Source organism: Lolium rigidum, chromosome 7, assembly GCF_022539505.1.
Source record: "Lolium rigidum isolate FL_2022 chromosome 7, APGP_CSIRO_Lrig_0.1, whole genome shotgun sequence".
Classification (NCBI taxonomy): Eukaryota; Viridiplantae; Streptophyta; class Magnoliopsida; order Poales; family Poaceae; genus Lolium; species Lolium rigidum.
Window position 1 is genome coordinate 137,100,056 of NC_061514.1, and position 12,293 is coordinate 137,112,348.

The following is a 12,293-nucleotide window of genomic DNA, read 5'->3' on the forward strand; positions in this document are numbered from 1 at the left end:
GTTTCTTCTATGGAGTAAAACCATAGACTTTGCTTCAAATGAATGTTAAATGAGTAAGTAAACAAGATATATTATCAAAGTGAGCCATTGCACTTTGTTAACAAAATCGTCAATTGTGATGCAATATGAATTTTTATTTGTTGCCAGAAATAGTCTTATTAAAATTTTATTTATCAAGACGTGCATTGCACGTGCCACTTTACTAGTTGGCTAAAATCCCACGGGATTGTGTGCCAAGACGCACCACTAATTCTAGTTCCAAGTCCGCAAGGTTAACGATTAGTATACCAAACGAGAAATGGAAGAGGGCGAATGGTGAGCAAGCAACGAACAAGTGTACAAGGTAGAAATTAACGGTTACAAACCAACATAAAAGATCAGATTCCCACATACTGGGAGATCTAAAGAAAGTTCGGTACAACACTTGAAGAAGACCACCACTTTTTATTTACTACTCCGTATCATACCTCTTCCGAGTTCACAAGGACCACAACACACAACATGGCACCTAGTGACGCGCCGTAATTGGCGGCTTATGTTTGGGTGGCGGCGGTGGGGGACTCTTGACCTTCTTCGGCAGCGGATCTCCAAGCTGGTACGGCGGAGGGGGCGCAGTCAGCGTCATGGTACCGGTCGGCGGAGTGGGCTTGGGTGCCGGCCTGTACGTCGGCGGTGATGGCGTGGGCGCCGGCTTGTACGTCGGCGGCGAGGGCTTGTCTGTTGGTGGCTTCGGGGTCGGAGTGTAGGTGGGCGAGGGCGGAGTTGTGCATGGTGGCTTGGCCTGGTGGTGGTGCCCCTTGGGTGGCTTCTCATGGTTGGGGGTTGGGGCAGTCGGCGCCCGGGTAGGGGTAGCAGTGTACCGGCCGCCGTAGCCGCTGCCGGCGGCCTGGGTCTCGACGACCAGGCTCACGGCCAGGAGGGCCAGGGCCGCCAGGAGAGCGGCCTTGCCACCCATTCTCGCGCTGCTCTCACTCCCTCACTGCTAGGCCGGGTCTCTTGGCTGGCTCCGTGTGGTTCTGAGAAGAAGAATGAGCGCAGGCAGGGTTTATATAGACGGGGGATTCTTGTGCCGCATGTTTTTTAGAAACATAGGCTCTCCGCCCCATTCCATTTCTCAGGTGAAAAACGAAATGTATCAAAGTTCAGAACACACAGCCACTTCAACTCAGCTAACTCACTGGCTAGAACCATCAACCACTAACGCACCACACACAGCACCAAAACGAGAAAGCAAGAAACAGGAGACCATCTACATTTTTGACAGTAACAGACACAGCACTACAACTCCTTCAGGTTACACTTCCTGTTTCTTCTTGCCTTTTTTATCAGCTCAACACTCGACGGCATTGTACTTCCGGAGTCCGCGGCCCTGGAACCACCCTCCGCTTCTTCAGTTTTGCAGCGCCGGGGCTGCCATTGCTCTCTGTTCCAACCTCAGGATACACAGTGACAGCTGCTCCGCATGTTTTGCTGGACATAAAGACGTCCATCTTTTCAGCATTTTCACCAAACGAATCCACAACACCTGCAAACCAGACCAAGTACATCGACCAAAATGAATGTCATTTCTAAACTTCCACATTGTCCAAAGTAAAGCAGCATTAACCAAATTGACCATAGCATTTCTTTTGTTACTAATCCACAATCTGGCCAGACTCTCAAAGTCCACTACCATAACACTGTCCAAAGTGCTAGCTATATCCTGCCACAATAACCTCACAATGTCACAGGAGAAGAACAGGTGTTGAATACTTTCATTTTCAGAGCATAGCAAGCAAGTTTTGTCTGAAACTTCCTGACGCTTACACAGGTTATCTCTAGTAAGCAACTTGTTGTGGGATAGCAACCATAAAAAGACATGTACCCTAGGGGGAATATTAAGGTTCCACACAGCCGGAATAAAGACCGGCGTAATTCCTCTAAAGTTAATCATTGCATATAGAGATTGCGAAGTATACAAACCAGAGCTATGTAAATCCCACACTAATGCATCTTCCACTTCGGAGAACCGAATCGATCTAATGATCTGCTCAATTTGGACCCATTGTTCCATCATCCTATCATCAAAGACCCTCCTAAAGGTGAGTTTGATGTCTACTCCATCCCAAACACCTCTAATCGTCACTCCCTGCTGGTTACAAATGAAATAAATATCCCAGTAAAGGATGGCAAGGCTAGTGCCTCCAAACCATTGGTCTTCCCAAAATCTAACTTTTGTTCCAGAGCCAACAACCCATTTGTACCCAATTTTTGCAGCATTTGCTGCCCACATGACCCCTTTCCAAAAAGGAGACAAATTGTTTCCATGGCAACTGAAAATGTTCGGGTTTTGAGTGTCGTACTTAAAATCCACAATCTGTTTCCATAACTTGTTCTCATCTAAGCTATATCTTCTAATCCAAGAAGCAAGTAAGCAAAGGTTCATTTCTCTGATGTTCGGAATCCCCAAGCCACCATACTCTTTTTTCATGGTTACCAAATCCCAGTTAGCTAAATGATATTTATTATGCCCCTCGTAGTTATCCCACAGACAATGAGCCATCTGGGAGTTAATAGCCCTAATGGCCCACTTAGGAAACTTAACAGCAGACATCAAGTAAGTGGGAATACTTGCTAGGCAAGATCTAATCAAAACAATCCTAGCTGCATAGGACAGCAGTCTACCTCGCCAACCTCCTATCCTTTTGATAATTTTATCGATTAACGGTTGCAAATCTTCTTTTCTTAACTTTCCATAGTGTAGAGGTACTCCCAGGTACTTAATTGGAAAAGCACTCACTTTACAGCCAAAGACTTGAGATAAAATATTCCTTTGATCCTCAGGAACATTAATAGGAACCAAATCGCACTTCTCAAAGTTTATTCTCATTCCCGACATTTGTTCAAACATAGAGAGGATCCATTTAAGGTTCAAGGCTTCATCTATATTATTTTGCAGGAACAAGAGCGTGTCGTCAGCATATTGTAAACCGAGGACACCTCCAGGCCGGAATCTAGTTAATAAACCCGAAACCAGCCCCCGATTCGCGGCTCTAGTGAGCATTTTAGAAAAGACATCCGCTATTAAATTGTAGAGAATAGGGGACATAGGATCTCCCTGCCGCAAGCCTTTTCCGGCTTAAGAAAAAATCACTATTCTGGTCATTGATCCTAATCCCGACCGACCCTCCATGTGTTAGCAAATGAATTTTCTTTATCCATCTTTGGCTAAAGCCTCTTTGTCTAAGCATCTCCTCTAAAAAGGCCAAGTCCACTTTGTCATATGCCTTCTCGTAATCTAGTTTAAGAATCAAACCTTCTTCTTTGTTATGATGGACATCGTGGACGATTTCATGTGCTGTAACCACACTCTCAAGTATATACCTCCCCTAATAAACGCTGTCTGACTAGAGGAAATAAGCCTATCAGCACATTTTCCCAACTTATTAGTACAAGCCTTCGAAAAAATCTTAAAGCAACAATTAGTTAAGGCTATTGGTCTAAATTTCTTCAAAGTTTTTGCATCTGCCTCTTTAGGAATAAGAGTGACCAGACTAAAGTTCATCCTATACATAAGAGCGGAATTGTTATCAAAATCTCTAAAGAGATTGATCAAGTCCTTTTTTATCACTTCCCAGAATTTCTGGTAAAACAGGAAGGTAAACCCATCGGGGCCAGGTGCGCCCTCGGCATAAGAGCCAAAAACCGCCTCCTTAATTTCTTCTTCCGTAAACGGCGCATCTAAGATCATATTTTCCTCCTCAGTAACCATGTCCTCAGGTTCCCAGAACGAGTCCATCAAGGACACATCCATTTTTTCCTCTTTACCAAACAGTTTTCTATAATAATCTACTGCTATCTTTAACATATCTTTTGTTTCAGTTACTTCATCACCTAATGGCCCTTCTAAAATGGCTATCTTTTTTTTCCTCCTTCTTTGGTTTGCTACAGCATGGAAATACCTTGTGTTCCTATCCCCTTCTAGGATCTCTCTTTCTCTCGATCTCTGCCTCGCCTTAATCTCCTCATTAGCATAAATGATGTTAATCTCATTAGAAATATGCTTCATTCTCTGGAATTCCTCGGGAAGGAGAGTCTGTGTCTCAGACATAATGTCTAGACAGTCAAACTCAGCAATAAGTTGCTTCTTCTTTTTTTTCTGGTCAGATTCTATGTTAGCATTCCAACCTCTCAAACATTTTCTGAGTCTTTTTTGCTTTTCAAGCCAAATATCAGAAGCAGAAGTACCCCTACACGGTTTGTTCCACGAATCAAAGATGATTCTAGCGCACTCTTCTTTTTCTAGCCACCATTTCTCAAAACGGAAAGGCTTTTGAATATTTTCTCTCCCAACCCCCAAATTGATCAAGAGAGGCGTATGATCACTCCCCGTTCGAGCTAATGCTTGAACGTGAGCCATGGGGAAATGTGCATCCCAACAAGTAGAGACAAAGATTTTATCTATTGCGGCCATAATTGGCATTTGCTGGTTATTCGACCAAGTAAACAACCTATTAGAAGGTTTCAATTCCATGAGCCCAAACTGGTTGATCCAGTTATTAAACCTATCAGCCCAACTTTGTTTTATGTTCTGATTACTCTTCTCAGACGAATCTCTAATGAGATTAAAATCACCCCCAACCAGAATAGGCAAGTTATTATTAGAACATATTTTTTCCAGCTCATCTAAGAAAGCTTGTTTGTTTTCATCATTAGCAGCTCCATAAACAGTTACTAGATTCCAAATAAAAGAATCCTTTCTATTTCTAACAGTTGCACAAACAGAGAATTTTCGTGTCACCCAATTAACCACCTCAAACTTTTCCTCATTTATTCCGAGCAAAATACCACCAGCCGTCCCTACCGCCGGTACCTTATTCCACGAAAAGCACCCAGATTTTGTTAAGCCGTCTAAGAAACCAGGACTAAAGTCCTCCTTTTTCGTTTCCGAAAAGCCAATAAAATCAGGTTTGTGTTTTTGAATAAACTCAATGGCTTGTAAAACTCTTACAGGGTTATTAAAACCCCGGATATTCCAAATGCTACCAATCATTGAAATAATTTTTATTTTTGTTTTTGCCTTTACCACTCCTCCTAGAGCAGCCAGCCGATTCTAAAGAATCAAACATATCCTCATCTCCACATTCCATCTCCCTATCTTGTTCTTCTAGACTAATGTCTTTATTTTCATTTTCTATAATGTCTTCTAATGTTAAATCAATCTCAACAGGTAAAAATATGTCAGGTTGGCTATCAAACATTTTTTCTATTCTAGATTTTTCAATAGTTTTCATTTTACCAATATTCTCTTTCACTTTAATCGCTGAAGGACCCAGAGAAATATTTAATCTATTTGCCTTATCAGCTAAAGCCTCATTGCAAATAGAAGCAAAAGAATGTTTAAATGATTTACCTCTCGCAGGGACCTCCAGGTTCTTTTGTTTTACCAATTCCACCGCTTTATCAACCATTTTTTTCCCATCATGAACTATGCGGGCACTCTGCCTTGTAGCTTGCACTGGGCCCCAATTGTTGTTTTTCCTCTTCATCGCCTTGCATGCTTCGGCTGGAGTAGGCTCTTGAACAGCATCCGTTTCCTCACTTGCATCCTCCACACCAGTGTCTGTTTGCTGATTAACCTCTTGTCCCATGTCTTTCTCATCCTCCCTCCTAGACATTTCCACATTTTGTTCACCTTCCTCAGCCGAAAGCACTACATCTTCCAGGGTTCCCGTAATCTCATCCACCTCAATATTTGGAATAATTTGATCCTCATCATCACTTTCCATCATGCCCATATCTATCAAGACTTGGAACCTGTTGCCAGATTCTGGTTGCTCCTTTTCTTGCCCTTCTTCCACCACATGAGTTTTAGTACCAGTCACCCTCTTGTAGGTAGACGAGGTGCTACTGGTTTGGCCATTCCCTTGAGGTGTACGATCAGCATTCTCTCTGCCCCCTTCTTCAAGACCATCATTATCCAGCAAGTCATCCTCATCGTCATCGAAGTCAGCATCATCACCACCTCCATCATCATGAGGCGGAGATGGTGGGTGTTGGATATTGCCGGCAGAAGAAGAAGCCCTTTCCACCTCAAAGAGCAGTTGATAGAATTTCTTCCTCATAACCACGATCCTCTGCTCAGGAATTTTTGTAGAGTCTTTTACTGCCAACTTAACCCTCACCACCTCATAAAAGGATTTGAAAATCCCTCCCCAGTCCACATCCACAATCAGTCCAAGGCATTTCCCAATCTGTGCAATCACCTTCCAGGAGCACCACTTGGGTGGAATTCCCCTAATTTGAACCCAGACTTCCTCAAGCTCGCCCACCTCAGGTAGCTCTCCTTCCCAGCTGATAATCTTCACTGTTACTCTATCTCTGTCATTCCCTTCTTTCAGATTGATCGATGGTATGTCAATCAGATCGAGCACCCTTCTATGTGGGGGGAAACGAACCAGAAACTTCTTCTCTTCTAATTGCCTCACTTGCCATGGCCAATTCGGATCCCAGGTTTCACACATCTTGGTCTCCAATTCCTTCAAGCTAATCTGTCCATGGGTCACGGAGATCACACCCACATTCTTCAAATTGAGCCATTGGCACTCATCTTGTCCCTCCACCACAACATGGAAGAAACCCAAGCCAGAGTTGGCACTCCCCACATACTGAGCCATCGGGATTGGTTGTGCCCACAGAGGACAGTTGTTCATATGGTGTCCTGGTATATTACACATGAAACAGATACGCTCCTTCACACAATTTCCTACATAATGTCCAGGATCTCCACAGTTGTAGCAAATCACCGACCTGTATCTCGGATCAATTGGTTGACACACTACTTCTCCAGGGTTCAGACGATTACCAATGGGTTGGGGAGGTTGACGGAACCCAGCGGGGCGGTTGCCAGCAGGACCTCCACCATGAGGCGGCACAGCGCCCGCTCCTCCCCCACCCTGCTGTGGCATGAACCTCCCTCCACCTTGAACCAGAGGTGCGCCAGGCCTCCCTCCACCATGAGCCGCGAGAGGAGCAGCCCCAATACCTCCCCCCTGCATCTGCTGCCCTATCTCCTCATTCTGCCTTGGCCGGTTGTACTGGAAAGGGTTCCCACCTTGACGTTGTTGCTGCTGCCTTCCAAACTGGTCCGGCCGGCGCGGTGCACCGCCGCCACGGCCTCCCGGACCTCCACGGCCACGCTGACCTCCTTGCATCTTCACCACTTCCAGGAAAGTCGATTTCCCGTGGGATCGACTCCAGAAATCCCTTGCGAAGCTGAACGATTTTGGCTCCACCCGAATCAACTCTCCCTCACGAATTGGATGACAATCTGTGGCTTGAAACCGACGAGAATTGAACAGGTCTCGCCGGATCCAGACGAGGTGGTGGCGGCGGCGGCCCTGGGCTAGAACCCTAGCCGGATGTGAGGACGGGGACGGCACGATCCAAAGTTGACCGAAGTATTCCTCCACGCAGCCGTCCTCATCCCACTCCGGGGCCCGCACGTCATCCTCCCGCACCGACGAAGCCTCCCGCTCCGTTGCGATTTCGCCATGTGTCGAGAATCCAGAGCTAGACGAGGCGAAAGTACCTTCATGCCCTCGTCCAGGAGGCAGGTCCCTCCCCGACGCGCGCTCGTCCGCCGGTTTGGGCTGTATCGGCGAGAGAAACAGCCGGCGAGCCGTGCGCCGCCCCGGGTGATCGTCGGCGGGGATGGCGAACGGCATACATGGAGAGTCAGGCGACATCCATAAAGGCACGAAGTTACGTCAAACGTCATGCTACCTTGCTTATTGCGCTGGCTGGCTTCCGTCGGGATAGCGATCGCTAGAGGCGGGGTCGACGGTGACGGTACGAACGGACGGACAAGGGCGCGCGCCGGGGCGACGGTGATTTCTCGGGCACTCGGATACGCGCCTTAGAGCATCTCCAACAGACGCGCTAAACGTCCCGCGCGGCAAAAAAACCATCGTTTTGGCGCGCGCGGACGCTGCCGCGCTGCTCCAGCAGACGCGGGAAAACGACGCGCGCGCTAAAGACTTTACCGCCCGCGCGCTTTCGCGCTATCCCGCGCGGGAAATCTGCCGCGTGTGTTGCCGCGCGCGCTATTTAGACGACACGCGCGAAGCGGCCAACTGCCACTCCTCCCACGCGTCTTCCTCCCGTGCCCTCTCTCCCCGCCGCTCTCCCTCCCGCGCCGCTCTCCCTCCCGCGCCGCTCCACCTCCGGCCGTTCCACCTCGACGCGAAGATGCCGCCGCGCCGCCGCTCGTCCTCCGGCTACCGCGGCGTCCGCGCGCGGCCGAGCGGCCGATTCGACGCGGAGATCCGCTCCGGCGAGGAGCGGATCCGCCTCGGCACCTTCGACACAGCGCACGAGGCGGCGCGTGCCTACGACGCCGTCGCGTGGCGGCTGGGCCGCAGCCGCCGCGCGATGAACTTCCACGACGTGTTCACGCGCGAGCAGGCGGAGATGCTCGCGCCGCCGCCGCCGATGATCACGCGCGAGCAGCAGCGCCGACAGCGGGAGCTGGAGCAGCGCCTGGTCATCGCCGAGCGCGACGAGGCGTTCCGCCTCGAATGGGCGCGCCGCTTCCCGGAGGACGTCGCCGCCACGGCGGCCTTCTACGCGGAGAAAGAGAAGAAGGAGGATGAGAAGGCGGCGGCGAAGGCGGCAAAGAAAGCTTCCCGCGAGAAGCGCCGCGCCGAGATCGCGAAGAGGAGGGCGGCGAGGGCCGCGAAGGCGGCGAGGAAGGCGGAGGAGAAGAAGAACGGCGCAGGGCCGTCGACGGTCGTCGTCTCCTCCTCCTCCTCCTTCGAGTGGACGACAACGCCGGTGTCGTCCACTACTCCGAGCAGCTCGGACTTCAACTGGGACTCCTCCGAGTAGAAGTTTATTATGTGTCGCATTGTATCGTCGAACTTTTATAATATATTCGTATTTTCGATCAAATTTTCATAGTTTGTTCGATTTAAATTTTCAAAAAACGGTCGGATTTAGCACTTTATACCGCGCGCGCGCTGCAAAATAGCGCCTCTGCCGGAGGTGCGTTTTTCGCGCAGCAACGCGCGCTGGAAAATAGCGCCTCTGCCGCGGGCAAATTCGCTAACACGCGCGCTAACAGTATACAGCGCGCCGAATCGCGCGTTTACAGCGCCAGATTTTAGAGCGTCTGTTGGAGATGCTCTTATTAACTCCCTGAATGTACGTTTAGCCTAGTCGAGTCCTTGTCGCCTCGCCTCACGATAAATGTACCCGCACCAACACATTTGTCGATAACACTAATCAAGAGTATTCTCAATCGATCAGGTGATCTCGATCGGACGTCTAGTCCAGTACCGTGACACAGCGCCAAACGAGTTTTTCCCGATGTGGCCACCTCCGATTCTGACACGGCCCCGTGAGCAGCGTTTCTCCTAATCTCGATCGAGATCCCAGCTGGCCCATCAATTCCAGTTCGTACATGGCAATAGTAAACCAAGTTCGTCCAGCTAATTTTCATGATACCCTCTCCAGGTGGCGTATGTCCATCTGTCGCCTGCGTAGGTAAGTAGCTGTGTAGCGACCTAGTTTTCTAGGGTTTAGGGCGACGACGACGGCGATCTATCTCCGCCGGCGGAAACCTCCGATCCACGTGCTCCCGCCACCCTTCATACCACTCGCCGCTGAATTCATGAAGTGTTTCCACCGCTGTTTCGAAACAAGGAGGTACTATCCCAATTGGTGAGCCGAGTGGGAGATGTAGTAGTAGTTGATGTTAATGCGGTGCAAACAAGGAACAGTGCGTTCCAAAGGATCTGAGTGATGCTAAATCCTTCTAATCCTTTGGCTCGGATGGGCGAATAGCTCCTATGCGACACAGTTGAGTGAAATTCTCCAGGGTGCGATGTTGTTGGCTCAAATAGCTACCATGCGTCGCAGGCAGCAGACGCTGGTTAACAAACTTAGTTAGGATGCGATTAGGTTAGGACAGTGAGGGTTATAACAAGTGGGGTCCACCATGGTCCAGGTCATGTAGAGTCAACCGTTCATGACTGAGGGTCCCGCATGACTCAACGGTCCGCTCGTCTCGCGCGTGGTGAACTGGGAGCGGCGGCGAGCGGCGGTGCCCTGGTCTTCTTCTCCGACTGTCGAGGGTACTCCTCGGCAATGCCCTCCGTTTGGGGCTTAGGGTAGATGGAATCTTGTAGGCTGACACGAGACATCGGTTATCAAACAAGCGGGGAAAGCGATTTACCCAGGTCCGGGGCCCTCGATGAGGTAAAACCCTTACGTCCTGCCTGTCTGATCTTGATTATGAGAATATCGGGTTACAATGGGGTGCCGAAAGTTTCGGTTGTGATCTCGTCGAGAGGATAAGTGCTATGAAACCCTAGCTCTTGACTTCTGGTGGCTAAAGTTGCTCAGATTGATTGTGTCCTCCGCCAGCCCCTCTCATGGCCCTTATATAAGGGGCTAGGTCTCGAGAGATCTATCCGGGTACGACTAGGTTACAAAGGCTCCTAGTTCTAGACTTTTCTTGTATCCTTCGCTTCTTCGTCTTGTTCTTCAAGGATTCTTCTTCGGCACCGACGTAGTGGCCCACCTTTCCATCGAGTGTCTTCATGGGCCTCCAGTTGGGCCGTACAGGATATGGCAATAACAGTTACCCGAAGGGTAATGTCCACGTCAGTAGCCCCCGAGTGTCTAGCCGAAGATATTTCGGGTAGAGACTAAAGCATGTTCTTTTCTCTTGATAGATCTTGTCCTTCTTGTAATAGCATCATCTTCTTCTATCGGGTGCGCACCCAGCACTCCCGATGGGAGTAGCCCCCGAGTCTAGGTACGGATGCTTGCAATCCGTGCGTAGACTCAAGTTGTGCCACTCGAACGTCTTCCTCTGTCAAAGCTTTCTGCAGGTCTTCATAAGTCATCCGATACATTTGCATCGAGGCTTCAATTTTTTAAGCAAAGTTTAATGCGTAAGGGATACCGAGTAACGTGCACAGCTTTGCTGGTTAACTGCCGATGGCAAAACAACGCTACTCTACACAGAATCAAGTCCCCGAGCATGATCCCGAAGTGCAAAAAGGTTTGTCGGGTGCGCGTCCAGCGCTCCCGATAGGAGTAGCCCCCGAGTCTAGGTACGGATGCTTGCAATCCGTGCGTAGACTCGAGCCAGACATTCCATCCTTTTCTTCAGATATTTTTTACGTCATTCCTTGTAGAAAAGCCTTCGAGTCCAAATTTATTGAGTCCGCGCCCAGCGCTCCCGATGGGGGTAGCTCCCGAGTCTAGGTGCAGATGCTTGCAATCCGTGCGTAGATTCAAGTCGACCACCGATGGTTTTAGTTTTTCTTCGGATACCACAAGCGAGCTTTCACGACGTCACTGATGACGTAATTACTGTTGCGATTCTGACTGACAGGACGCGGCCTATTGGGCCCATCCTACTTCTGCGTTGTTCTGTTAAGAATTGACCACTACTTGTGTGCAGTTACCAAGGCGTCTCCTCGATTCCTGCGATTGATGATGAAAAGAAGTCCCCTTAATAAATCGGAAACAACGACACGTGCCCGCTCAATCCTCAGCCTTCCTTGTACTTTATAATCTCTTGGGGCAAATTCTCCCCTTTCCACTCTTCTTCCTCCGTCTTTTTCCTCCTCATTCGTCCTTTTCGTTCATAGCCACTACGCCGCCGCCGCCGTTTTCAGATCTTCTTCAGATCCCATAATGGTGAAGAAGAAGAACCCCACTCTTGCCACCATTGCCGCGAGCAGTGGCGCCGTCACCAAAACTTCTCCAAACCCGCCGCGGAGAAGCACGTCAGATGCTCCTCCCTCAGCTCCGGTGCCGCCAGCGCCGTCAAGCTCCACGGTCGGGCCTACCCCTGGCGATTGGCTAGCTTCTACCACCACGAAGCGGGATAAAAAGAAGGCCCGGAGCCTCGGAATAATTTCCTCTGACGAGGGGAATGTTATTCTTCCAGGTGCGATTTCACGACCCAATCCTCCTGCCGGTTTTACTGTGATGTTCTTATCTTTCCTGTACCGAGGTCTTTCGCTCCCCGCTCACAAATTTCTTCACCATCTCCTTCGAGTGTATGAGATTCAACTATGGCAGTTAACTCCCAACTCAATCCTTCACCTTGCTATCTTTATCACTCTCTGCGAAGCGTTTTTGGGCATTGAGCCCCACTTTGGTTAGTGGAAGAAGATTTTCTTCGTGAAGAGATACAACAGCAGTGGTGGGTCCTTCATCATTGGTGGAGTTGGTTTTGTTGCTCGTAAAGAAGTCAACTACTTCAACTTCCCAATGAAAGAATAGGTGCAAGG